The following is a 27245-nucleotide window of genomic DNA, read 5'->3' on the forward strand; positions in this document are numbered from 1 at the left end:
AATTGCTAAATGTCAATAGAGAAATATATGGGAAGCGGAGTATAAGGCTTTTTTGCTGACCTGAAATTGCTGTAGTTTCAGTTCTATCGATACCATGTAGGTTTCTAAATCCTGCTGGCAGAATCTTTTTCAGCTTTATTAATGATTCACATGGCAGTTTTTTGAAGAGACAAGCCCCACAGAGAAGGAGCATTTGATTAATGACCTGGAAGCACTTTTCCTTTTCAGCTGATTAAATAAAATTGACTGGATTTTTACATTTTTATAATAAAATGACCTATGGGGCTAGGATGACACAGTGAAAGCAGCATGTTCACTCTTCAGCAGAATTTTATTTTGTCACTTGTAAAAATGAAAGGGCTACCCACCCGAGCAGAAAAATGCACTTTATCACCGTCCACTGGCGACATGCTGACAATCGCTGCATACAAATAGACAAACAGGGAGGAAATGAGAGGATTGTTTACGTTCATTTCGGGGGAAGTCAATAAAGTTATTTTTTGTAGCTTTCCTAGTGTGTTAAATACTGGTCTTGGCAGGAAACATAAAGTCAACAAACAAAATGTTTTATTAGTATATGTACAATGCTTGACAGACTTTGTTTATTTATATTTTAATAGTACATTTTTAACCAAGGAAAGTTATTTTATATAATTGTATCTTTATGCCAAAAAACAGGATGTCATGCAGTGCCAGCCACTCCTCTCTACATGGCACAATGAGACAACAAAGGAGCAGCAATTCAGTTTCGTTCATGCCAATGGTGTTGTTTCTCTGATCTAAAAATAACTTATCATCCATTATATTAGAGAAAAAAATATGTGGGTTCCCCTTTATTTTTAAAACCAGACCCCTGGGATTTGTGGACTGGAAATTGGGGTAGAGAGGTTGTGTGTCCCTGCTTCTATCCCTCAAAGTTCCTCTGGAAATTAAAAACATAGCCCCCTTTCCTTATGGCAAAACCAGACTCTAGTCTGGCTAAAGTCCATGTTGACAAAGTCCATTGTTATGGGAAAGGGCCTCATTCCCACAATGTGCCCTCAAATTTTTGGTGGAGACCCTATTGGATCCTGAAGGCTCAAAGATATCCGCCACTTTACCCTAGGGAATGAGTACAGGGGTAGTAGCATTCTTTACCTAGTCCCAAAATGCTTTAATTGGCCAAATCAAGGCCACAAAACTTCTCTAACTATAAGTGATGGCAACATGTGGACCACATCAAAAAATTGGCCTAACATATGTTTAGGATGGCTTTCCATTTTCCCATGTGTAGCAAAAGACTTTACATAATCTTCTGCGGTCCAACAAAGCAATAGATAGAAAGACAAAAGTAAGAATAAACATAATCAGTAAATCTCATACAAGTAATTTTCAGAAAGTATACAACAGTAGCTGAAAACCCATGGTAGTGATCCTACCATGAAAGCCCTTATTTAGTTGCTTCTTATAACGCTGTTTCTCCCAACTGTGCTTCTGCATTACCATGTCACATAGCTTTATAGGCTGCTGCTTTTACCAATAGGAAATCTTCTTGGAGTAATATAATGCTGTCATCACTGGACAGTATGCACGTAGACAGGAAGGGGCAAAAAGGAAGCAACATCAATATCACATGCAACATGAATAAAAAGAATGAAAACAAGTATATCATAAAAAAAAATATAATAATAATGACAGATGTCAACACTTGTATCAAACTAAATAGTTTTTAGTTAGGATTTACAGTGCATGTTTTTTTTCACTTTTTGCTTGTGCAAACTTGAACCTATGGAACTGATTTACTAAAGATGTAGAAAATAATAATCTAGAAATGTTGGTGGATTCTTTGATTAGTAAATAAGGTACCACCGCATCAAGTGTGAAGACCCCGTCTTTTGCAAGGCTGCAAAGGCTGCTTACTAAACTATGATCATTTGGTAAGTTACATGGTTTATCAGTTTGGACAGTGATAATGGGTAACATGAATGCAAACAAGACTGGAAAGTTCAATCCACACAAATTTTTGAGTTAGGATGTGTATACACGTGCAATTATTGTTGTTAAAAACGAACAATCCATGACAGATAGTTTGATAATTGTTAACAAAAAAAGCGCACCACGACTGATCAACGACGCTGATGAACGAGGAGTCTCGCTGGAAACGAACGACCGTCCCTGCGGATCTGATTGGACGACGATCGTTTGTAATCTATTGTGTGTAGGTCATTCAGTGATTGTGGACTGTTCTGTGATACACTTTCTCCTGTACATGTCACTTCCTGCATCGTTTAAACGATCATATCTAGTGTGTACATTATTGGTGGATTATATTTGAACAATACGATCGTTCAAAAAAATCGGGAATAATCATTGATCATTTTCAAGCGATATTTATTGCACGTGTGTACTTAGCCTTAGTATTCTTTGCAAAATGAAGGTTCACTGAGCTAGAACAGAGAAAGAGACTAGAAGTCTGATTTATTAAAGCTCTCAAAGACTGGAGAAGATAGATAATCATGGGATAACCTGGCTGATCCAGTAAACCTTGGCATGGTTTTGGGAAAAGAATCGGGTAGAGAACTCAGCAATCCACCTGTGAATCGACCCCACAGTCACTTTGCCCAGTCATTGAGGTTGGGTTTGATTAATCCAAAGGCATTTATAAAGAAGAAAACTGCTGCTCCCTTTAAAAGTAGGGATTTTGGTGGTGGCCACAATGAAGCAAGAAGCATTGAGGAATTTCTGGACAGGTAAAAATCAATTGTTTGAGTAGGCGGGGTTGGCTTTACACAGTCATTGGTACTTTACCCTAAATGTGCCATAAATTATCATTTCTTTATACTCATGTAATCACATCAGAAACAGATCACAAAAATAATAAAAGAAGAAAGCCTACAAAATGTTAGGCATGTCCTGTCCATTCATCCACCAGCTATCAGATTCCAGAAAGCTAAGTAGCCAGCACTCTTGCCTTTCCAGTACTATGGTCCCAAGTTTGAACCCCAAACAGGACATCAGCATAGAGTTGGCATGCTAATTGATTGTTTGAGTGGGTTTCCTTATGCACTCCAGTTTCCTCCCACATCCCAAAAATATTCAGTTAAAGCGGAAAATATTATACTTACGTTTACTTACTTAGAGCCCTTAATACCTCCACAGTTGGCCTCGGTTTGATCCCACACCATCCTGATTTCTTTCTTTGTTTCAGTGTGGAGGAACCACCAGGTTTGGCCATCTTCCTCTATCTTCTTCCTTCTTCTGCCTATGTCACAGCACTCTGCAGGTGTGAGATCTGGTAAATTATCCATACAATTACGTATGTATTTGTAAAAGAGAAAGTGCAGATCCCACTTCACATGCATGCTATTGCCTTTTTTTCCAATATGGGGAAAAGCCCACGGAGCAGCCTGAAGCCTCTTGTGATATGTGACATATGTATTCCAGGAGGCTCGGGGATACCAGTCCTTACCAAAGAATGGGAGAGGTTATCTACCTTTTTATATAAACAAAAATTGTTAAGTCTATTGTATATTATTTGTCCCCATCTGAAGGAAATATTGGTGTACGTGACATACGACTATAGTAGGAACCCCTTTAAGGGCCAAATATATACATGACTATGGCCTTTGTAAAGCTCTGCGTAGTCAGTAAGTTATTAATAATTGGGGTAGGCATAATTAGAGGGATACGGGATCCATTATTTCTTCTCTGTCTTTGTCTGTCCTTACTATAAAGTTGCAGACAGGCTTATTATACACAAAATTATCTCTTTACTAGTATAGGCCTGTGATAACAGCTCCAAAAGCACCGCAAAATTTAGCAAACCTTGAACCAATGTGTTAAAAAATTCAACTTTTTGCATTTATAGTCCAGGGTCATTCAGTAAAATATCTACTATTTTACGTGTGTGGGTACTTTCCTAAATACACGCGGTAAAATTCTTTACATAAAGTAACTTGTGTTTTAAATCTAATGGTCCTTTAAAATTAAATTTATTTCTGCCGGTGAACTAACTAAACCCATATTACTACAACTGTATAGGAAAAAGGAGAAAATGAATCGTCTGCCACGCATGTTTATTTTTCGAGTTTATCCTTGTGTATTTCAACTGTTCCTAAAAGCAAACATTTTTCTTGTTCCACTTTTTCTTACATTTTTACTACCCAGAGATGCATGCTGCCTGTTTTTGATTAATTGAATAAAACGGAATTAATCCATATGACTTATGCAGTAAAAGTTTTCACTTACCTCTGTTATATTATACTTTTGATGTTGTTGCCCATTCATTGTGACTTTTTTTTTTAGGTTTTCCCATGTCTTTGCTTCTTGCTAAGTGCCAAGTGGTTGCCTTTATAGGCTTCATCCAACGCCCCTATCTATTACAATACATCTAGCACTCATTATTTGTGTATATTTTTCATCTAGGTTAATGAAAACCACATTGTAGGACAGCACAAGGACTACATGCTTATATAACATTAATGCGCCTAGCGACTAACTAAAGCAACAAAGACTTTTATTGAGTCTACGTATAAACAGTGAAGACGTCGCTGAAAGGAAAGGAGTCGGGCTTTTGTGAAGAGCCTTGTACAATACATACCTTCATATTTACTGGCAGCATGATTACACCCATTTAGTTGCTGTAATCGTACATCTCGGCGTGACCTTCCAAGGAGAAGTGGAATGGGCACTGACCTATTTTTTAGTTGTGCATTGTCTTTAATAATAGAAAATTTTCAGTTGGAAGGAACTGCCATATCAAATAAGAAGTAATTGTAACAGAAGAAAATCGCAAGCTAGAGAATGAAAATAATACAGTTCCACTCCAGTATAAAAGTAGCTATTGAAATACTTTTACATTGCAAAGCAAATGTACGGAGGGGATCTAGGCATTTATTTGTTTATTTATTTTTGGTTTTCTTGAGTTTTTTTATTATTGAGTTGGTGTTTTTTTCTTTTTTTGGAATATTGTATTTTTAGCTACTAAAAAAAAACTACTTAACAATTTACAGCTCCCATTGATGTGATAGCTATTTATGTTTACCATGTGGATTACAAAAAGGCAAATGGGTAATGATGGCTTAATACCAGATACAGCAAAGCTTGCAAGAGTAATCAGTTATAGTAATAGTCCTTTGGATGTTCAAATAGAGTCAACGTAGGTGAAATATTAAATGAATATTTATCTACATATCAATATGTAGATAGATATACTCTCTCTCTCCATCTCTTCATATATATATGTATATATATGGAAAATGTGATTTTGTATATAAATAATAAGCAATAAAAAACTATATATATATAATAGTAATATATACAGTATATATCTGACACACATATATAACACACACACATGCATATATACATATATATATATATATATATATATATATATATATATGAAAGTAGGTATGGGATATTCATTCCCTGGAAGTTGGAACCAATGCGACTTACATCTGCTTGTAAATCAAGCATCAAAATAAAATTGCACCCCCCCTTACAAAAAAGAGTAAGATTTGCAAAGGATAAAAGGCGGATATTAAGGTAGTGGGTACACTTTCAAAAGTTTGCTTGTATCTCCTTTACAAGTAGCCTTTGTCAATTTTATATTTTTTTATATATTGTAATATTTCGGTACCTAGTGTATGCCAGTCCCAAGAAAGTGTAGACATGGCATGGATATTATTATATAAATTGAAGGGATAAGGATGTAAAGAGCTTGTATTAAATATTCAGGCAACCCGCTGTGCCTAAACAGCATAATTTTTTTATCATATTAATTAATTTATAATAATATAATTAACATGAATTATTTTCAAAAATATATGTTTTATTATTTAATCAACATTCCTATTAATACTAATAATTTTAATACCAATAATGTTAATAATAATAATAATATTAGAATGAGAAATTCCAATCCTCATTCTGTTCCAACTATTATTTTTATCATTATTAAAATATTAAACCGTGTGTATATAGCGCCAACATATTACGCAGCGCTGTAGATTAAATAGGGGTTGTTAATGACAGACAGATATGGACAGTGACACAGGAAGCGGAGAGAACCTTGCCCAGAAGAGCTTACAATCTAATAGTTATATAAATAAGAAGTAAACATTACTAATTGGTATAATTAAATAAATATTGAAATTATTATTAACTGCGTTTATGAAGTGCCAACATATTATAAAGCACAGTGCATTAAATAGAAATAAGTACCGGTAATAATTTTTTTTTTCAAACCTGAAAACAGAAAACCTAGAGGAAACAAAGCATAAACAGTTTTCTTGAGCAATGGATATTTAGGTATATTTTATAATATTAGTAATGTTTACATGCTAAATAGTTTATAATAAATAAAAAATACAACATGATGCAATTTTTTCTCTTTGGAGTCAGTGTAAATAGTAAATTCTAAATTCTTTTTACTATTTGGGAAACTGAGAACAGCTTTGTAGTGAACATTACCCTTGTATCTTGCGACCACCGTATATTTCCAGCTGGTATGCAAAGCAATTATGGAATGATCTTTAAATACGTCTCTCCGTATCAATGAGAATGTTGCACATTTTTCAAAAGAAATGACTGCTTGAGCATCAAGTATTTTCCCTCCCGCTGAGCTAATTTTCAAATGAGTAGATCCTTTTTATGGCATTGAATAGAATCAAAAGAAAAATTATGTTTTAAGCTACGTGTTGCTTTAGAAATACTTTGAGATCTTGACAGAAATGTTCAAAACACATATACAGTACATAAAAACTTTTTCACCATTGCTCTATTTGTTTTTTTTTTCCAATTTTATTTAAGGCATGTCATATATTCCATCTACGGAAAATTTCAAGTATCTTCATTCGTCTTTACATCTACTTGCACAACATATCGAGTACAAATAAAGGATATGGAATGATTCAAATTACAAGTTTCATTTTACATTCTTTAGTTTTGATTTATATAAGTTTTTCTCTAAATTTGCATCCTAATTGGGTGTACAGCACTTATTGCCTGGATTGCAGCCTAATGAGTGTTTTAGAAGTGATTTTATTTTCATATATAAAGTTATAAAATTATGTCATGTAATTAATTGTATGTTAGCATGAAGTGTTGTGTTCACATCATTAAGATATGTAAAATGTAAAATATATAAACATGTAAAATATGTAAATACTTTAACCCATCCATTAAAAACGTTGTTCATCAACCAGTATGACAAACAATTGTTATTACACATTATTTATATAACGCCAACATATTACGCAGCACTGTACAAAGTCCATAGTCATGTCACTAGCTGTCCTTCAAAGGAGCTCACAATCTAATGTTCCTACTAAAATGATATGTCTTTAATACATTCTAAAGTCATTTTTTTATGATCGCCAGTAAAAAGCTGTCGGATAAGCGCGGCTCCGTGCGCGAGCTTTTTCCGTTGCTGAATAGCGCGACCACGTACGATTCCGGATCGCTAATACGAATGCGCGACCGATAATCCGATTCTGCTTGATGAATCAGGGGCATTGGGCCTAATTTATTGAAGCTCTCCAAGACTGGAAAATATAGACTAACATCAGAGAAGCTGGTGATCCAGCAAACCTGGAATAGATCTGGTCAAGGATTGAAAACATTTGCTAACAAACAGCAAATTGCTTTTATGAAATCCATTCCAGGTTTTCTGGATCATACAGGTTCATTGATGAAAATGTATCTTCTCCAGCCTTGGAGAGCTTTAATAAATCAGGCCCATTGCTGAAGTTATTGAAAAGAATGCACATCGCCTGGATGTTAAACTGATTGTTTGGTTCAGTAGTGTCAATCACACTACAAGTCAGCATGTCTTTACATCTACTAGCTTAGTGAATGATTGACCTCTCCTGTGCCAGGGTTAGGTTCCTGGTCATACCAGAGAAGCAGACCAATATCAGTTTAAGATTTGGTTCCTGCACCCAGTCTCTGAGATTGGCAACCAGAAAGGCGGGTGCTTTAGAACATAAATAAGGGGAGAATTAGCAGTAAAGGGAGGATGCCATAGAATGGCAGTCAGGAATCTATAGGGTTGGACGGACGTGGCCTATGGTCTTGTTTAGCCCGCAATAAAAAGTAGGAGAAAGTTCTACAGCTTACAGAGGAATCATTGTGGTCCATTGAGAAGTCTGAGAAAGAGCGGGAACCCAATGCCAAATCAAATGTGAGGACAAAGGCTGACGAGTGGTACTAGATTCAGTATTGTCACAGCATGGGTTGTTCACCCCAGCTGGAGCTTTGAGGTTTTTGCCCACAAGAGCAGATTATCTTTGGGAACATTCCTCTCTCCTATCCTGAAAGATGAGGATAGAGAGAAACTTACAGACATCTCAATGTGTGGTTCCACTGCCCTCCAGATTGTGAGATGCTTGTTTGGACATTTCCCTCTCTGCTGCCATTTGTGATATTCAATATCCACCCTAGAATAGCCTTTCTGAACCTTTTTAATATTGGGGAATTCTAATATCTTTTTGGTCTTAGAGACCTCTTGACAATGATTACAACAATCACAGCTCACAGTTCATTAGTATGGTGACCATTGGGAAGAATACCAACCCTACAGATAGTCAAAATGTTCATTTGTGCCAGTGGTAACTGACCTATGACTTATTAATTGCCCATTGCTTAAGGAATCCCTAACAACCTCTGGAGGAACCTTAGGTATCCACTGAACCCTGGTTGAGAAATACTACTATAGACAGGACTTGTGGATTGAACCGGGTGTGTTATTTGCTCCTCAATAGGTCAGCTTCTCCTATGGGGGTGAGTTAAATCTTCTTATCTACCTATCCCTCTCTATCCTTATCCTTACTTGGAACCATCACTACCAATGTATACATATCCATCTATCTTTATATCTCTAGCTTTTTGTCTATCTTCCAGTAGTGATAAAATAACTTTTTCATATTTCAATTCAATATACAACACTGGTATTCACAGTGCATTAATAAAAGGCTTTTAGTAGAAGGCTGAATCATTTTAACTCACCTCACTATAACCTTATTAATGGTTTTGTACTATTATTCTCCACTATGTCCTACACAATACAAGCCATTGTATCCCTATCTTCTAATGATAAGGGTTACCAAACCTAAAATAACTGTATGTAGGTTAAATAAATTACTGTAATATCGGCTTTGCGAATCAACGGTTGTGCAAGTACAGTAGGAAAAGTAAATGAATGATTTCTCCATTGCTGCTACTGTTGACAATTGTTTTTTTTTTTAATTATAAACTAGTGTAATACCCATTTATCCAACTTACAAACAGGATACACTTGAATCTAAAATTCCACTTTTACAAATACTCATCATGCCAGTCATTATTGTAGAAAGGCAGAAGCGAATTTCCTTTTAATATCTGCTCGATCAGTCCGAGTTTCTGGCAAAAAGCTGAGCTGTGCGACACCTTTGGTTGCCAATATACCCAACATTCCCGGCTTCTCTGAGTTTGCCGGGAATAAATACCGTCATGTCAGGCCAATCAAAATGGCCAAAGATCACAAGAAGGAAGCAAAATGAGAAGAAGATGACGGTGCCCTGCAAGGGAACAGGAACTGGTGAATAATGCAGGGTTTAGTTTCACCTTATATAGAGGAGATGGTTCAATGGTACAAAACTGTTCTTTCCAAAATGTTTTCAAAAAAGTTTTAAAATAAATAAGCCATAGCTTGACTAATACTAAAAACAAAGACCTTTGTACTCCATTTAATAAATCAATTCTGGAAAAGCATAATAACATTCTCTATGATTACCACCAAGCCTAACAACTGAAAACAAATGATTGGTCTTTATAATAGATAAGAAGACCATATGCCAATATATCCTATAATTTAAGGATACACAGTGTACTACGTCCACTACAAAGCCTAACAAATTAAAACAAATTATTGGTCTTTATAATAGATAAGAACATATGCCATTGTATCCTATAATTTAAGAATACACAGTGTACTACGTCTACTATGAAGCCTAACAAATGAAAACAAATTCTTGGATTGTAATAGAATCATATTAGCTATTCAATATTTGACCAAACATTAGTTGTCACCATGACCCGGTCATGATGTAGTGTAAATACATAAATGGTAATGTAAATAGCCAAATGACTAAATATGAATACAGAGACAGGTCTTTAGGAGAGAATATAAACCTGACCGGTGTAACCTCTTTGGCCCATTAAAATCCCTGAAGTCCATTGCTGCTGTGATACAGAAGAATGTCCACAAAGCATTACTGTCTGCACAGCGGAAGGTAACCGGCTCTGCCAGCTGATGTCATTCTGGTCACTTAATGGCATCCTAAAAAACAGCTGGTACCTCACCTGCAAATATTGACTCAATATATGGTAATCTGGTATCACATCACTGTTGTCTTAAGGCAAACAGCTTGTCTAAACAAAAGCAACACGATTGTGCCATCTGTCTACTGCTCAAGTGTTTTAAATCTGCATTTTGGGGAGAAAGATTGTTTATTAGGGATGATTTATAATCTACCTTCACTTCCTCTAGATATAGGCTGATGAGCGGCATTCATGGAGCACAAGGTTTGGTGTCCAGGATCATAAGAATTTCCATTAATGGATAACTAGGAGTAAAATCTCAGCAAGGGAAATAAAAAAAAGAGCTTTGTACAAAGCTACATGGAGGAAATGTGTTGTGTGGACATTTTCTGCTTTGTCAAGCTACATTTACTGCACATTAGCAAGAACAAACACTTCCTCAAAGGGTTTTACAGGGACAGACAAATACAGAACCTTCAGCAAATAGCAGTAACGATTAAGTACAACTGTTACGGGCAAAGCAAGGAGTTTCAACGCCTGCAGAATTCAGCATTAAGCTAGGGAAAGTTGTTTACATTCCATCTTTACCACTTTCTGAAACAAGAGCGACATGCTGATCTTTCACGCGTAATTAATTGCACTGGGTGTAATGTGTATGCATCCACTTTAATGCATTGTTTATGGTCCTTTTATGTGATATGAAGTGTTTATAGGGCTATGTTATTTTGTTTCTTTTTTATTATGTTCAGGAATAAAAAATACCATTTAAAAACTTTTTTCATTGTCTTTGATTGGTACATATTAAATCTTTCATATGGCTATTGCCTATTTAAATTTTAGCAGATGGAGCTCTAGATGCATTTTCACATGATTGACAGGCTAATTTTAACTACTTTTAGGGTAAAAAACTAAATAGCATCGGCTCAAGCTACACCCTAAAATCAATCAGAAGATACTTGCATATTTTTTTCTCCAAATGCATTCATAAAAGGCTTCACTTACAAAACATTCAGTAAATAGAGAGGTGTATTCACTTTAGAATATTCAGAATGCTTAACAAAACACTAAAATAATAAAGAAATGCATTCTATGGTTATTGCAAAAAAAAAGATGTTATTAACAAATAAAATTTAATTTAAAAAACATGTATATAAACAAACAAGAAACTGAATCTTAATCATTATAGTTATGTTGTCTTCAATATTAGCCTGACAATTCTGCCTGTCTTTATGCCTACAATTTATCTAGTTTATTACTTTTTTATAGGATATTTGTTTTAGGGGTTACAATCTGTGACAAAACACAGTTGGTGGACAAAATGCAAATAAAGATGGGGCATCGTGGAATGGGAGAGGGCCAACTTGTGAGTGAACTTGTGCTCTTAGTGAGGTTTATTTGTTGTTTCATATAGAATTTCAGTAATTATGTAATTATGCTCAAGATCTGCCTCTAAACCCCCTCATTTATGTAAAGCTTACGTGGTAAAACGAACACCACACTCCAACAGGAAAAACATCAATTCCTTGATCACTGTGATATCAACACATTCCTACTACTTGGCAAAGATCTTCAGCCACTCAGAGGTCCATTCCACCCACTGTCGCATTTATTGAAAAGATCCCCGGGCACTAGAGGGTAATTAACCTCTAGTGCCCCGGGAATCGCAAACAGGAGGATTCCCAGGGAATCCTTTGAATCCCCTGTTAATCCTCCTGTTATTATTTCCTCGATCTTCTGATGGTTTCGCGAAATTGGTTCGCCGAAATTTTGCGGAACCATCAGAAGTACTAGGACATTTTCGTGAGAATGCCAGAGGCATTCTCGCTCATCTCTAGTAAGGACTTTAGTATTGACTTGTAAGAGTTACAAGGGGTATGTAAGGAGGGTTTAACAAGACACCCTTGTAAAGAATCAGGAGGAGCTGCCAACAGTGTTATTCCTTTATGCTCAAATTACTGCACCTAAAGGAAAAATAATAAAAGATTGGGGTAAGTGGAAAAACTTTTTTTTGGGCTGGAGTTCAACTTAAATGTATATTTAATGCTCTTTTTTAGATAATGTTTGAAACCCCATCAAGTTTTTTTCACAATATTTCTCCATTTGGTAATATTTCCCTCCACTTCCAGTTTGTTAAAAATTACAGGAATTGAAATGAAATCTCTCTAAGGCAACCTTACTTAACCTTCTTACCAGAGTAACCTATTTCAATATTTCTATGTTTATGTGACTCTTTGCAAAATTAAGATTGTTAGATATCCAAGGCATATCTGCCCATGTCAGCAATAGTTGGATAAAAGTTCCCCCTACAGTAAGGGTCTGATAGCCACACTAACGACAGATAAAATGATCTCTGGTGTTATGCTTTTGGTTCTGAAATAAGGCATTGTCTCAAAAACTATGTCACCACAAAAACGTTTGGGGTCAATCATTCACAAGTTAAGGAATCCCTCTGGAGGAACCCCAGGGTTCTATGGGACCCTGGTTGAGAATAGTTGCTCCCAAGGCAGGAAAAATTCAGTATAGACCATTATTACCAGAACAATTGTCAATATTTTGACCTATTCTGGTGACAACTCAAACAAAGTTTGTTTTCCCTGACTTTCAGTCCTAATGACAGGTGTCACCTGGACAAAAAAAAATGTCCTGGGGCCTCATGGCTATCTTTCTCCATTAAAGATTTTCTTTAATTTCCCGTCCCAGTAGGAGTCTGCCATATAAAGATACAAACAATATCCTAAATGAGGTTATAGAAAGCAACAAAAACCCTTTTCCTTCTACCCAAACAAGTTTTGACTGTTTTAAAACACACCCACCCATTTTACAATTTCTGATGAAAATGCATTTGACATACTGAATGAAAAATACCGGAAATTCTTGGCTACTCGTAATCATATTGTAGCCTAATCTTGGAAAATGGGGGAGAATTATAGGAATCAGGTTTAAACACCGATGCTCTTTCTACTTGACATTGAAGGTCGGTTCTCCAGCAACCATCAGTGAAAGTTTCACAGCTTCAGCATCCTTAATTCCCTTCTCCTAAGCCACAATTGCATCATGTTTTTCAATTTCTCCAAACAAGATTAATGAAGAAGCCATCACTAGGATTTCCAGTACTTCTAATCAATGTACCAACTTGGCGCAGCTTCTAAATGACAAACTCAGATAGTAAGCTAAATCCGATATTGTCTTCTCCTTGAGGATATCCATTCATCATTCAGTCTCCTTAATGTTCAGATGCGATAAATCATTCATAAAAAGTTTATAAAAGTTGCCACAAATCCATTAAACCTCTTAAACTGTTTTAACTTTTTCAAGTAAAAAACATGTTTTGGTTAATTACCCAAAGCAAAAAGAAAATAAATAGAATTATACATGATGAAATAATTGTAATGGGTTTTGAATGATATAACAGAGATGGCAGGAATAAACACCTGCAATGTAATACCACAGATGTTGTAATTGATAGGAAGGACATTGGTCCAATTATGGTCCTAAAGCCCATTTCCAGGCATAAAATAACTTCCCCCCACACCCTGTAAAGCATCTTACACAGTTTTTTAATTTTGCAAATTAAGATATATTCACCCAAATCTAATGGCCAGGTCCCAATGTCTGTGGCCAGTTCTGCGTGGAGAAACCGGTAACCCAGCGCTACAGATGTCTGCCACCAGACGGTTCTAGACAGTCCATAATGTTGCCCTTGCATTGGTAGCAACTTCCTATAAACTTGACTTTAGTTACTCTAATTAAGTGGGGTCCCAAAAAAACATCTATGGAGAGGTATTGCACAGGGCAAGATGGCATTATCAATTTTATTGTTTAGGAATGATAAAAACATTGCTGGAGGCTGTCACTCTCATTAAGGGGTTGGTTGGAAAAATCTACGGGGGGCATTACCTTAGCATAGATTAGGGGGCCAGAAAAGAGGGGTGTCATTATGTAATTATTGGTTAAAGGTGGATTTATGAATCATAGGTTTCAATAATGTTTGCCGAAATTCACAAATGTGCTGATTCACAAATAATCTAGACCAAAGAATCTTCATCCTGTAAATAGATCATACTTGGGTGTGATGCTTCTCCCATTTCCTGTGGTCAACTCATGTTGGGGGCCACAGACAGTCCAGTACATGTAGGCCAACTCTCATAAAGCTCATGTTTCTTAACACAGCAATGTGATTATAGGGTTAAGGCTGTTTAAAGTGTCTGATTTTACTAGGTTGCAGTGATAGGGGGCACACAAATTATTAGGGTGGTATGGTTAAAAAAAACAACAATAGGGAGGTCACCAGAAATGCTGCTAACCATACCAGGCCTGCTGGGACCCAGCCACATAGAAAAGCAGTAGGGTTGCAAAATTATACATACTTCTTAGACATGCAAGGCCCCTGCCTTCACATAACATTTGACAGACAAATGTTTGAGGATAGAGCTCCATGCTCAGAACCTGTAACTTTAATGGTTTCAAGAATTGTAGACTTATTGAAATCTGGAAGCTCATCATAATAGCCGGTCCCCTAGATATCCAACCCTTCACCCAGGGTACTATATACCCTTTTATTCTTTCCCAGAAAGGGTTAAAATAGGCACACCACCAAACATTGAAAAAAAAATACTTTTTTCACTTTTACAGGGTAAAGATGTCTAATGATGTTCAAGGAAGAAGATCCATGGTTTTCCCTCCATCCCTAAGATATTCTATCAGGGCTGACAGAAGAAAAAAGATCTGCCTTTTCACACTGCTAGAGTTCTTTTTTGTTCACACTATAAATATGACTTATTGTTAATGTTGCAATTGAATACATCATTTAAAAAATACAAGTAAAACACATTCCTAAAGAAATGTACTAATGTTTTAGTACTTAAAGAACCCAGCAAAAAAAGGAGCTCTTTAAATACACATTCCCTATATGAAACCAAGGAATCTTTTCTATTTCAATCATGAGAATAAATGGACAAAAGTTGGGGGACTCTCGAAGCAAATGTCCATTCCCAGTATTGTAAAAAGAATTAAAAATATGGGAAAGTACAATATATATATATCCCATTCCTATGTTGGGTGAATTTTGCAGTATGGAATTTTTGCTTGGGAAATCTTGTTTACTTTTTATTCACCTTGTGAACTTAAAAAGGGGCACAGATCAGTTTTTTTTAAATGAAGGAGTTCTGGAAAGCAAATTTAGTTTGGGAAATGGATGAAAAAAAAGAAGGTTGGGTAATTTGGCAAGCAAAAAGTCTATAAAAATGCCCCTCATGTTTTTTTCATGTAGGTTATTTGTTAAGGTAGAATGGGGTGACAGCATGAATATACCTCCTTTCTAGGCTTATCAATCCCTTGTATTCCCATAACAGAGGCCAATGTTTGGGGGCCTAATGCTTACAACCTGTGGTCGGAACGGTTGTAGGGTTAAGTACATGGTAGGCTTATTATTATTAATCTGAAATCCCACTCTGATAGCTGGGCCCCTAGATGATCATTGATGGTCATTTATTTTCAACAAGAAATATACCAGTCCATCCACATTATGTCATTACCAATAACCTTCCGTAAGACATATGTCCAGCTCTATCTAAGCATTTGGAAGTTGCATAGATAATCATTTTATCATACAGGAACCAAGAAAGAGCAACAGCAGATAATTCATTTCAGTTCATTACTTTACCAGAACAGCTTTTCAGTTAAATATTAAAAGCCTGAAACTATGTTTCCTCTGTCGTAAAAATTGTACAAAAGTGTTAGGCGCTTTCATTGATTACATGGTTAATAATTCAAGGTATTTTTACATGGACTAGACAGACAAGATCACACCAGATACAATCTAGCACAGCCCATATTCCCATAGATGCAGTGATTTAGAACAAAACTCACAGAACTGACATTTAAATCAATACTTACTCTATGCCACACAACAACTGGAATTAAAAGACTGATAACACAATCTGGCTTATAGAAAATTGCCTTTACTGTCTCTTTTAGGCTGAAAATGTTGAGGTAGGTTTTCCCTAAATAGAAAGGTTGGTTTTTCTCAACATTATTGAAGTTAACCATAAATATTAGATGTGAAAACAGCAGATGGTAAAACCTTAATTTAAATTTACCAAATACTTTGTTTTTAAATTCTTTTTTGTATTTAATTTGAAGAGGAGGACCCCTCCCTTTTCATCAAGAGTGAATGGGAAACCAGAGGCCTCCTGGGATACATACATCACTTATCCCAGGAAGCTGGGGGCTGCTTTCTGCAGATTGGGCATGCACAGAAGAAGTTTCACAATATTAAAAAAAATGTGTAAAGTAATTTTTATTTCACATTTACAGGAAGGCATGTCACCCAAACTTGCTTCTGCATGGTGCGAGATCAGGTGACATGAGAAGAATACGGAAGAGGATGGTGGTGCCTGGTGTTCAGTCTATAGGATAAAGGAAGAAGGGACAATGTGGGATTGACAGGACTAGGATCTTTTTTATTTTTTACAAAATGTACCACTTTAGTATAATTATCTAATCAGCAAATCACATTGCAACAACTCAATGCATTTAGACATGTAGTATTTCAGAAACCACTGCTGAGATTTTCTCCCACAAACATTTATAGGGTTTACAGAAAATGGATTGAAAAAAGACAAAATATCCAGTGAATCCAGTGAAAGAGAAAATATCCAGTGAAAATATCCAATTCTCTGGGCTGAAAGGCCTTGTTGATGGGAGAGGTCAGAGGAAAATGGCCAGACTGGCTAAGGGCTAGGGATGAGTGAGAATCCCTCTGACATTCTCGCACAAATTTGCTCGAACTTCCGATGGGTCCACAAAATTTCGGCGAACCAATTTTGCGGACTCATCGGAGGATCGAGGAAATCATTACAGGATGATTCCCACAGCTGCATTCATTCATGATGAGCTCAGCTGTCGTACTCCTGTGTTCGTGGATAGAGAATCTATAACCATGATCACATACTACAGGACTACCGGAACTGTCAGCCCCGCTCCTCTTATTGCTCCTGCAGGTCCAAAAAAATTTGATCTTGATGGCTGAATTTAAACAGGCCGCGCTTACATGTTAGGTAAGTGAGAACAGACCGATTCGCCATGAAATCCCCACTCAGGGTGATAGAAAGGCAACATGACCACTCCAATTGACGTATGCAGAAGAACATCTCTAAATGCACAACACATTGAAACTTGAAGAAGAAGAACAGGTACCTGAGGCTATAATTAGCCTGACCGGACTAGAGAAGATTGAAAAAACGTTACCTAGGCCCATCGGTCTCCATTTCTGCCAAAACATTCAAGTGGTAGTGTCAAAATTTCAAAACTCCAGGGTCAACAGGTAAGCGTGATTTCATCCTGACTTGCTTTATTGGTTCAGGCTAGTGGTGGTGTATGGGACATTTTCTTGGAACACTTTGGGTTCCCCAGCACCAACTGAGCATTTGTTTCTGAACATGTCCTTCCCTTTACGACCACTGTGTCCCCATCTTCTGATGGCTAGTTCCAGCAGGATAATGCACCATGTCACAAACTGGTTTCTTAAACATAAGGTCACTGGGTTCAAATGGCCTCCATAGTCACCAGATCTTAATCCAATACAGTATCTTTTTAATAGCTAAATCTAGACTCTTTGGCCCATAAGCTCTCTGAGACTGGAGAAGATAGACTTGCATGGAAGATCCAGGGTGTTCCAGGATTGAAAACATTTACTAATAGCAAATATTTTTTTAGAAATCCATACCAGGTTTGCAAGATCACTGAGGTGCCCATGATAGACTATATTCTCCAGTCTTGGAGAGCTTTTATAAATCATACCCATATAATAAAATATAAATATAGCTCTAATAGTGACAAATAGGGGCAACACAGCTAAAAAGCAAATACAGCAGTTGCTAAAAGAACTGCTGGGTCTGTAAGCCATTGGAATACGGACCTGAAATTTTGTGAACTCCAGCTGTTAGCTGAAACACTAACATGACAAATATATTGTAAAAAACTCTAAATATGAACTATAAGACTACTGTCCACCGTATACCCTAACAACAGGATCCTAGCCACGGTTTACCAGTTGTTTCCTAATAGCTGGTGGTTGTCAATGCTGGCCGCCGGAGTATCTGTTACCACAATACAACACAACACACCACCCCCTTCGGGATTGCAGATGAGCAGCCCAACGCAAGGTAAAAAGGGAAAAGTGGTAAATGCTGTTAGTTACTCATTTGAAGTGCTTCTCATTTTAATTTAATTCCCTGCTTTTCAATAAACTAAAACTTCCTATTAAAAATATCCTAAACTTGTATTCCATTGCCTATAAAACGCTTATCCTTTACCATTAAAGAAACACATTTTTTTATTTTTTTATATTATAGATTTAAATCTTTTCCTATCCGAAAAATTACCTTAAAATTCACACACATAAATGAAGCATGCATATGCAGATGACTTCAACCTAACCTACAGATGCAGAGCATGAGATTACATTTTACTGCATGTCTAGGATGCATTAAAAAATTGGATTGAAAAAGATTAGATTAGATTAGATTAAGCCTCCTGAATGTAAAATCCTGAAAGCTCCATGGATGTCAACATAATCTCCTTCCATTCTCCCCAGGCATTGTGATGGAGCGGTTTTAGTCGACATACCCATTCTACGTATTATGTTTGCTTTTGTTTTTATTATTTTGCTACTTCATTCCTATAAAAGCTGCGGAGAATAAAATAGTTGACTAGGCTTACATATGATCAAGTCAGCTCTTAAAGCAAGTTAAGATTCATCTTCTTGACTTTAGTAGAGCGAGATCAAAATGTTAAAATGATTTTAACAGCATAAAATGTGTCTAAGTGGTGCGCAGATCGGCGTCTGGTTTTTATGTAGTCTATAAGCACAACTTTATTATGGAATATGGGGAAAAAAGGCATCGTATTTTCCTTTACAGGGAAATCGTAGACAGGGTAGGCTGCCACGTTGGGGAGTTCCAGGAAAAAGGTTTAGGTACCATGGAGAGTGATTGATGTGGGGGAGGACAGTTTTAGCAGAAAACCAGTGTGAGATGGAGGAAAGGGCAGTGTGTGTGAAAGGACACTTGCTAATATAGGTGCATGAATAATTTATGAAGGACTAAATAGGACATTTTTTAGCATTTAATTTGGAGGATGTTTAAATGGACACATGAAATGATCTACAATATAGAAAGATATAATAATGACTCCAAAGGCCCTAAAGAAGGTGTAAACCCAAATTAAATGGCATTTTGTGCATCATAAACCCTTTTCTTAAAGTGGAACTAAACCTAATTTCTTTAAAAATTGACCTGGCAGTTTTTTAACTGCAGAAGGGACATGATATAAAAACTTACCAGTCTGTTTACAGTCCTCTCTATAATGTACAATGACCTATGCATGATGCCAGCATACCTGGCTATTGAGAATAATTGAACTCCCATGCACATAGGTTACATCACCTTGGCCAATCAAGATAGCCAAGGATCCCGAACCTGGAGAAAAACAAATTGAGCAGATTAATTTACCTAATAAAATGCAAACAGGCTGGTAAATTCATTTTTTTGCAGTAGATACCTAGCCTGTCCATTCTATAACTTCCCCCCAAAAAATAATATACCTATTATAACGGGTGGCGTGGTGGCTCAGGGGTTAGCCTTTGCAGCGCTAGGTCCCAGGTTCTCAGCCAGAACACTATCTGCATGGAGCTTGCAGGTTCTCCCTGTGTCTGCGTGGGTTTCCTCCCACATCCCAAAAACATGCAGTGAGGTTAATTGCCTTCCCCCCAAAAAATTGACCTTTGACGACATATGACTATGGTAGGGACATTAGACTGTGAGCTCCTTTGAGGGACAGTTAGTGACTATCAACTTTGTACAGCACTGTGTAATATGATGCCTCTATATAAATACTGCATAATAATAACTATATGTCACTAAGAAATGAATACCATGTCAGGTAACCAACTTTGTAAAGACTTTTATTAGTTCACTCATATCAATAATTCCTAAAGAGCATGTTGGAACTGTAAGCACATTAAATGGTTTATCTGTCCAATAATGTTTGCCGAAAGTGCACCTCTAGAACCACACATCACATTTCACAAATTCTTACTTGTTACCATGAGCAATAGGGGACAGTCTATTGTCAACAGCCTATATCATGGTACAAGGTTTATGAAACAAAATAAAGAGTTTTTTTGTACTGTAGAATATAGTTGTAGGATGTAGTACATGGCTCTCTAAACTTTTGCCCACAGGCCAAATCTGGTTCACCAAGCCTTTTGACCCAGCCTGGCAGCTTTCTTGTGTTGTCAGTGCTACCAGAATGGTAATGTAAAAAAACTGGTACGTTAAAAGCTGGTATTTTTACATAGAATCCCCTGCCAGTCTTCCAGAAAACCCCTAAAACCTATGTGACAGATTGGAGCAAAAAAGGTAAAAAACATTGGAAAGAACACACACTGTGGCTTATAGCAATTTGCATTAGAAGATTATTAGGTGCATTAAAAGGTATTAAAAAAGAAATGGGTACATACAGTCGTGTAAATAAGGGCATAAGGAGTACTCTGGGTTGTAGAGGATTTCTAGCTAGAGCACACAAAATGTCACTATAGGCGCCTTAAAACTTTTTATTTGATTGTATACAATAGGTGTAGGGTATTTGAAGGCAATTAAAAAAAAGCAGTTTGACGTTCTTCATTAGTATTGGCTCTTCCCAATACTACAAGGAATGATGAACTGTCCCCTCAACCACAACTCAACTAAATGACCAGCCCTTCCTTGCTGCCTATTCCTATTTTCCCTTTTCTGTTGGAGAAGAGTTCTTTTGTAAGATCCAAGTCAATCTGTGCAAAGCTTGCTCAAGACTAAAGACTTCAGATCTTGAAGATCACAGAACTTTCAATACCAGGACAGCTTTGATAATATGCATGTTTTTGGTGGAATAAAAATTGGAAATGAGGGGAAAAAATATTAAAAAGGCAAATGAGCTACAAAATAGGTCTTCTTTTGCTAGCTGCAGTCACGCTCCGGACATCAAGGCTGAGGATGAATTGAGTCCAAGGCCCTAGTTGTACCCATGCTTGTATTCATTGAAAGGGCAGGGACCAGGCAAGAAATGCAGAGAATAGATGACCACAGAAAGGAAATAAAAGGCAAACTGACTAAGTAAATGCTGAGGCACTTGGCTGCTGATGGGGCAGGACTATAAATTTGCCTGGAAGTCATGTACAAGTTGATTAGAAGGATAGATCCAAATTTTTGGCTTCCCACTAGTGACTGTTGAAACCACATGCTATAAGCCTGCCACCAGTAACCAGTAATGAAACAGAACAGTGGCCTTTTCTTTACTAAATGAGGGCCTGCAAATTGGTGCAAGCTAGGACAGTGTGTGTGTGTACTCACAATAACTGTCGTGCTTAGCTTGATAGGTGGGAATTTTTTAATGAACTAACATGGAGGAAAAATCAACTTTGCCAACAGGATGGGTTATTGAAAGATGGTGGCACTGGAGTTCCAGTAGTTAAGAAGAATTCGCAAAATAACAGACGTCTTTGGACTGCACAAAAGAGTAAGTGTAAATTTTATGCAATACCTGTCAAAAAAAAGTTGCCAGGCATATGTGGAACATGTTATGCTCTGGTGTACCCGTCGGGGTAGTGGTATGATTTGGGGTGCTTGAGGGGACAGTGTTATTATCTGGGGTACTTGTGAAGGTAGCGGTATGATCTGGAGTCCCTGTGGGGGCAGTGTTATGATCAGGGGGACTTGTAGGGGCAGTGGTATGATCTGAAGTCCCTGTGGGGGCAGTCTTATGACCTGGGGTACCTGTGGGGACAAAAAACAAGTCAGTTGACTGCCTGAACAAATCGAATGACCAGGTTTTTCTACCAATGGATTTCATCCTTTCTGATGGGCATATTTGAGGATGACAATGCCAGGATTTATTGGACTCAAGTTGTAAAAGAGAAGTTCCCGGAGCATGTGACATCATTGTCACACATAGATTGGCCAGCACAAAGTCCAGACCTTAACTCTATTGAGAATCTTTTGGATGTGCTAGAGAAGACTTTACACAACGGTCCAACTCTCCCATCATTAATACAAGATCTTAGGGGCTAATTATTGCAACTCTAGATGGAAATACGTTTTATGACACTGTAAAGGTTTATTGGAATGATACCCTGGTAAATGTGTGCCATAATCAAAGCTAAAGGCGGTGCAAAGAAATATTATAATGTGACATTTGGGGCCACAGTACATCGCAAGTGTGTATAGCAACTTTTTTCTGTGATATTTTGTTTTTTTTTTCCCCAAATTTAAGGTTAATAAGTTATCCACCCAGGCAGGTGATTGGTGTATTTCCTATTTTAGTCTTTCACAGCTTTATTTAACAACACATACATTACAAAGTAGTAATTTATTTTGTATTATTGTCTAGGAACAGGCTATTAGCTTGACTTTGCACAAAGATTTCCTGCAGTAAAACCTATATTTGTGAGTCTGGTATAAGAAAGAATTAGTTTAATATAATATATGTATGGAAGAATGTTATAAAATACATTTGTTCCTCTCTTCTGACCAATAACAACAGACGACTCGTGCCATAATTATGCCTATTCTCCGGACCTGTGGGAAATGTGTGGTAATATTTTTAACCTTTACAGAAAAGCCAGTTTGTGGGGTGGCACTTTCATTTCAAAGATTTTTTTCTTAAAACATGCAGCTGAAATCAGCTATGGCGTGGCGGCCTCCTCTAAAATTATGTCAAATTAAAAAGAATAAATGACGGTCATGATTAAGAGAAAATTGCAGGCTGCTATGGATTATGCTAAAAGGTCCTATTTCCATTGTGTCTATATGTAATGACCTTGGCGGAATGACAATGGGTCTTCGCTGAGATGTAAATTCAGCCGTTTTGCCGTCGCTGGAAAGATGAATACTCTAAGTTTGATGTTGTTATATTTGGGGGTATATATTTTGATCTTTTTTTTTTTTTGCAAAAGGAAATGTAAGATCAAATGTATAATTAATCGTTTGTAAATGTAGCAGTATGAAATTACCTGACGTGCTTTTGGAATCCATTTACATATTGTAGCAATTACAGAATAAATAGAGTCCATAATGAAAGGTGTTATTCAAAAGCTTAACATTCGGGTAATTAAAGGGAATGTGTACTATGTATAACCACGCTGCACAGACATTATAATTATTCACTGCGGCTTCATTTTACCCTTCTTTCTGTTTCTCTATGCCAGACGTGCGGTGATCTGCAGGATTTTTATATGGAGATGCTGTTGATAATGTTATGAACATAACGTGAGCTGGGGAAATAGGTTAAATTAGCAGATTCAGATTAAATTAGCATATTTAACACGCTTTAAAAAGGATGTATAGGCTGGCTTTCTTTATTCTTGCATTTATTCATCATTATTTGTATTTTGGTATCAGCATGGTATCAGCTTTTTCAAAACATATACTAGAAGCAGCACAAAAAGCCAATCAGATGTGCTGTAATGCTAATAAAAAGAATGAGGATAGAAGAGGAAAGCAGAAATTAACTCATTATTCTTCTTATTTCAATGTGCAATTGAAGACTGGAGCACCAACAGCAGAGACAAGGCCAGATAGCACTGCTGCATGCCAGACCTGTTTTTATAGACTGGATAGCCCGGTGTTTCCCAAACAGGGTTCCTCCAGAGGTTGCTAGGGGTTCTTTGAGCACTTCCTTGTGAGTCTCGGGTCAATTTAACTGACACCATTAATCATTTTGGCTATCTGTAAGGGTGACATTCTTCCCAAAGGACAGCAATGTAAGAAACGTTCTTCCCACTGACCACCACACTAATATACTGTGAGCTGTGGATATAAAAATTATAAAAGGGGTTCCCTGAGACCTGAAAGTTATGTTAGGGGTTCCCTCATGTTACTGGGCAAGACAAACCTATGTATAGTGGTTTCAGTAGTATTCAGACCCCCTTCATCTTTTTCAATTGTGTTATGTTGCAGCCCTATGCTACAATTGAGGATAGAGAATTCGCAGAAAGAAGATTGGCAGAAAATCCTCCAGTTGTGCAGGAACAAAGAGATAAATGGTTTTTAGGCAACAAAACAAAAAACACGTATATGCTTAATAAACACAGACTCTTATTTAATTAAGAAACATCACATACAACATGTTTGACTATATATGGTTCTACTATATTTGAAAAAATCAATGATCAATCATCAATAATCACGGGGAGTGTATGATCCTATAGCTCATATGAAACAATATGATGAAACTACTTAAGTTTGTCCCGTTTTTCCCGACACGTTTCGCTCTATTGATTCCTCAGGGGAACCTTGAGCCTTATACTAGATTGGCAGAGTGTAAACATAAAAAGACTTTTTACATTCTGAATATGTAAACATTCACAATAATTGCAGGTCTGGTGCCAAGTATGAATATGTCATAAATGTATGAGAAAAAAAATAAATGTGTTACCAAAATTAAAACATATCTATATGAGCGCATATATTAGTTATACTGAAAGTTCACTTATTGCATCTTTTTGCATCATCACCCAGAAAGACTCAAGGCTGCGATTGCTTTCAATGGTGCTTCAACTAAGTACTAAGTAAAAGGTCTGAATACTTCTGTAAATGTGATATTTGTTTTTTGCGTTTTAATACATTTACATAGTTGTCTAAAATTCGATTTTCACTTTGAATGCGTAGTAGAGGGTTTCCCTTAAATGAAATTCTATCTTAATTCGTGCCAACCTCTATGAGAGTAATAGATACATTTAAAAAAAAGTAATTTAAAATACTGTAAGAGGTAAGTATTATTGAAACTAGTATTTTTCAGGCAATCAATATAGCATTTAATTAAACAATCAGCAAGAACATTAGCAAGTCATAGTACAACCAGCACATTATAGATCTTAGGTGATTTCTTAGGGGATATTGTTGCAATCCAGACAAATTCAGATAGCAGAAAAAGGTAGGTCTCCGTCCCTACGCATTTTACCCTAAAGCTTCTTCAGGGGATGGTGAGACAAGGGTAGTGAATGATGTGTCCAAGGGAATCAAGGGTATTGATGGATTGCTTGATTTGAGGTGAGTTAAAATGTGGCACAGGTAAGTAGGCTTATCATGCACTGGAAATGAATATTATATTGCTAGTTTCCCTATGGGGGGAAAGGTGGAGCAGGGAGGATAAAATCTAACCTAGGCTGTATGAATTAATACAGTGGGTCCAAGCTAAGTCGTTGTGCAGAGCAGCAGAGCTCTTTTCTCTGGTTTTACTAATGCTTACCTCTTATGGTATTGGAAACTATTTTAATTTTTTAAATTTATCTATTGGTTTTCACTTTGTGATTATGGGGTACTAAGTGTAGACTAATGAAAATTAAAAGAATTACATAATTGTACCATTAGGCTTCAACAAAACAAAATTGAAAAAAGAGAAAGGGGTCTCAACACTTACCGAAGAAGCTGAACATTATATTTTTTTCTGTGTGTTCAACAGTTTGCAGTTCAGCTTTAAGTAACAAAGCAAATAGCAATAGTTTACAGACTCACTCACATAGGTGAAAACCTAATGGAAAATCATTTTAAATATCTGCTTTCTTCAAACACACCTTGAAGACCGTACGTAATTGTGTTTGTTCCTTTTAATTTCATTGAAAATTGGGAGTCGATGGGAAAAGTGAGATTAAGGTGGTTTTTGCTGGTTTTTAAGGATGCAATTAGCTCTAAATGGTTCCTGAGGGTTACAGAAGCTGTTTTTAATTATCCTGGACCTGTTCTTGGACCAAAAACGGACCCTAATTAGCCTCATTATTTTTTTTTCACAGAATCTCAGAAAGAAAAATAAAGAAAAAAATTAAAGCAACAGTACACAAATATACACTAAATAAATAAGAAAAAAATAAGAGAACAAAATGAACACTAAAAAAAATGAACTAAATACAACTCTACACCACTAAGAAAAAAAAATGCACATCCCCGTAAATAGAGTAAAGGTACATTCACACTATTGTTATCTAAGTTGGTCTACAGAACACTGACCCCTTTCTATAATATATCCATTCTATAAATCAACAAGGAGGAAGAAATTATGCAGCAGAGGTGTGTTGTCAGCTCACTACAGGAATTTGGGAGATGAATGGATTTTGACTCATCAATATTTTTTATTTTTGCATGTACTGAATTTTAAAAGAGACAACTAATACATGCAGTGCAGGCATGTACTAAGGATGTTTTATTTATTAATTTACTCATTTTATATAAACACACACTTCTGTGTCCTTGTTCAGGGGTCCATAGGTCCCTTCTCCTCCAGGTGCCACCTACTGGCATTTACTTGTCAAATTCTAAATGGGCAGCAGAGGTTTGGGTAGTTGGTAACTCCAGGAAATGAAAGGTGGTGGGGTATAGTGTCCAGAGATGGTGGATACATAATTGTGACTTTGGCACCCACCTACGATTAAAAATATGTGATTTTGTTATATGTAACTGCAGTAACAGAAAATAATACATACATAAAACGTATAGACACAGTTAAAATGTGGTCGCTTTGACAGAGATTACTAATAATAGGCTAGCATATATTGTTCCTGGCGCGTTTTGGGGGTAAAACCGCTTCTTCAGGGGATAGGTTGCCAAGAGAAAGCTCTAAGCACTCAGCAGCAAATCAGTAAGTCAATATGGTTTTAATAACTTTTTCTATCTTGGTGACAATGGTCAGCCGAATAAACAGATAATTTTGTCCTTATTTAGTAAAACTCTCCAAGACTGGAGAAGAGTGGGATTACAACAAACATGAAATCCTAGAATAAATTTCCGAAAATCATTGCTATTAGTTGGAAAATGTTTTCAGTCCTGGACAAGATCTATTCCAGGTTTGCTGGATCACCCAGGTTCTCTCATGGGAGTCTATCTTCTCCAGTTGCCCTAATTTAAAAAAATATGGTGGGAATTCTAATCATTCCA

This window comes from Pyxicephalus adspersus, chromosome 6, assembly GCF_032062135.1.
Source record: "Pyxicephalus adspersus chromosome 6, UCB_Pads_2.0, whole genome shotgun sequence".
Taxonomy (NCBI): domain Eukaryota; kingdom Metazoa; phylum Chordata; class Amphibia; order Anura; family Pyxicephalidae; genus Pyxicephalus; species Pyxicephalus adspersus.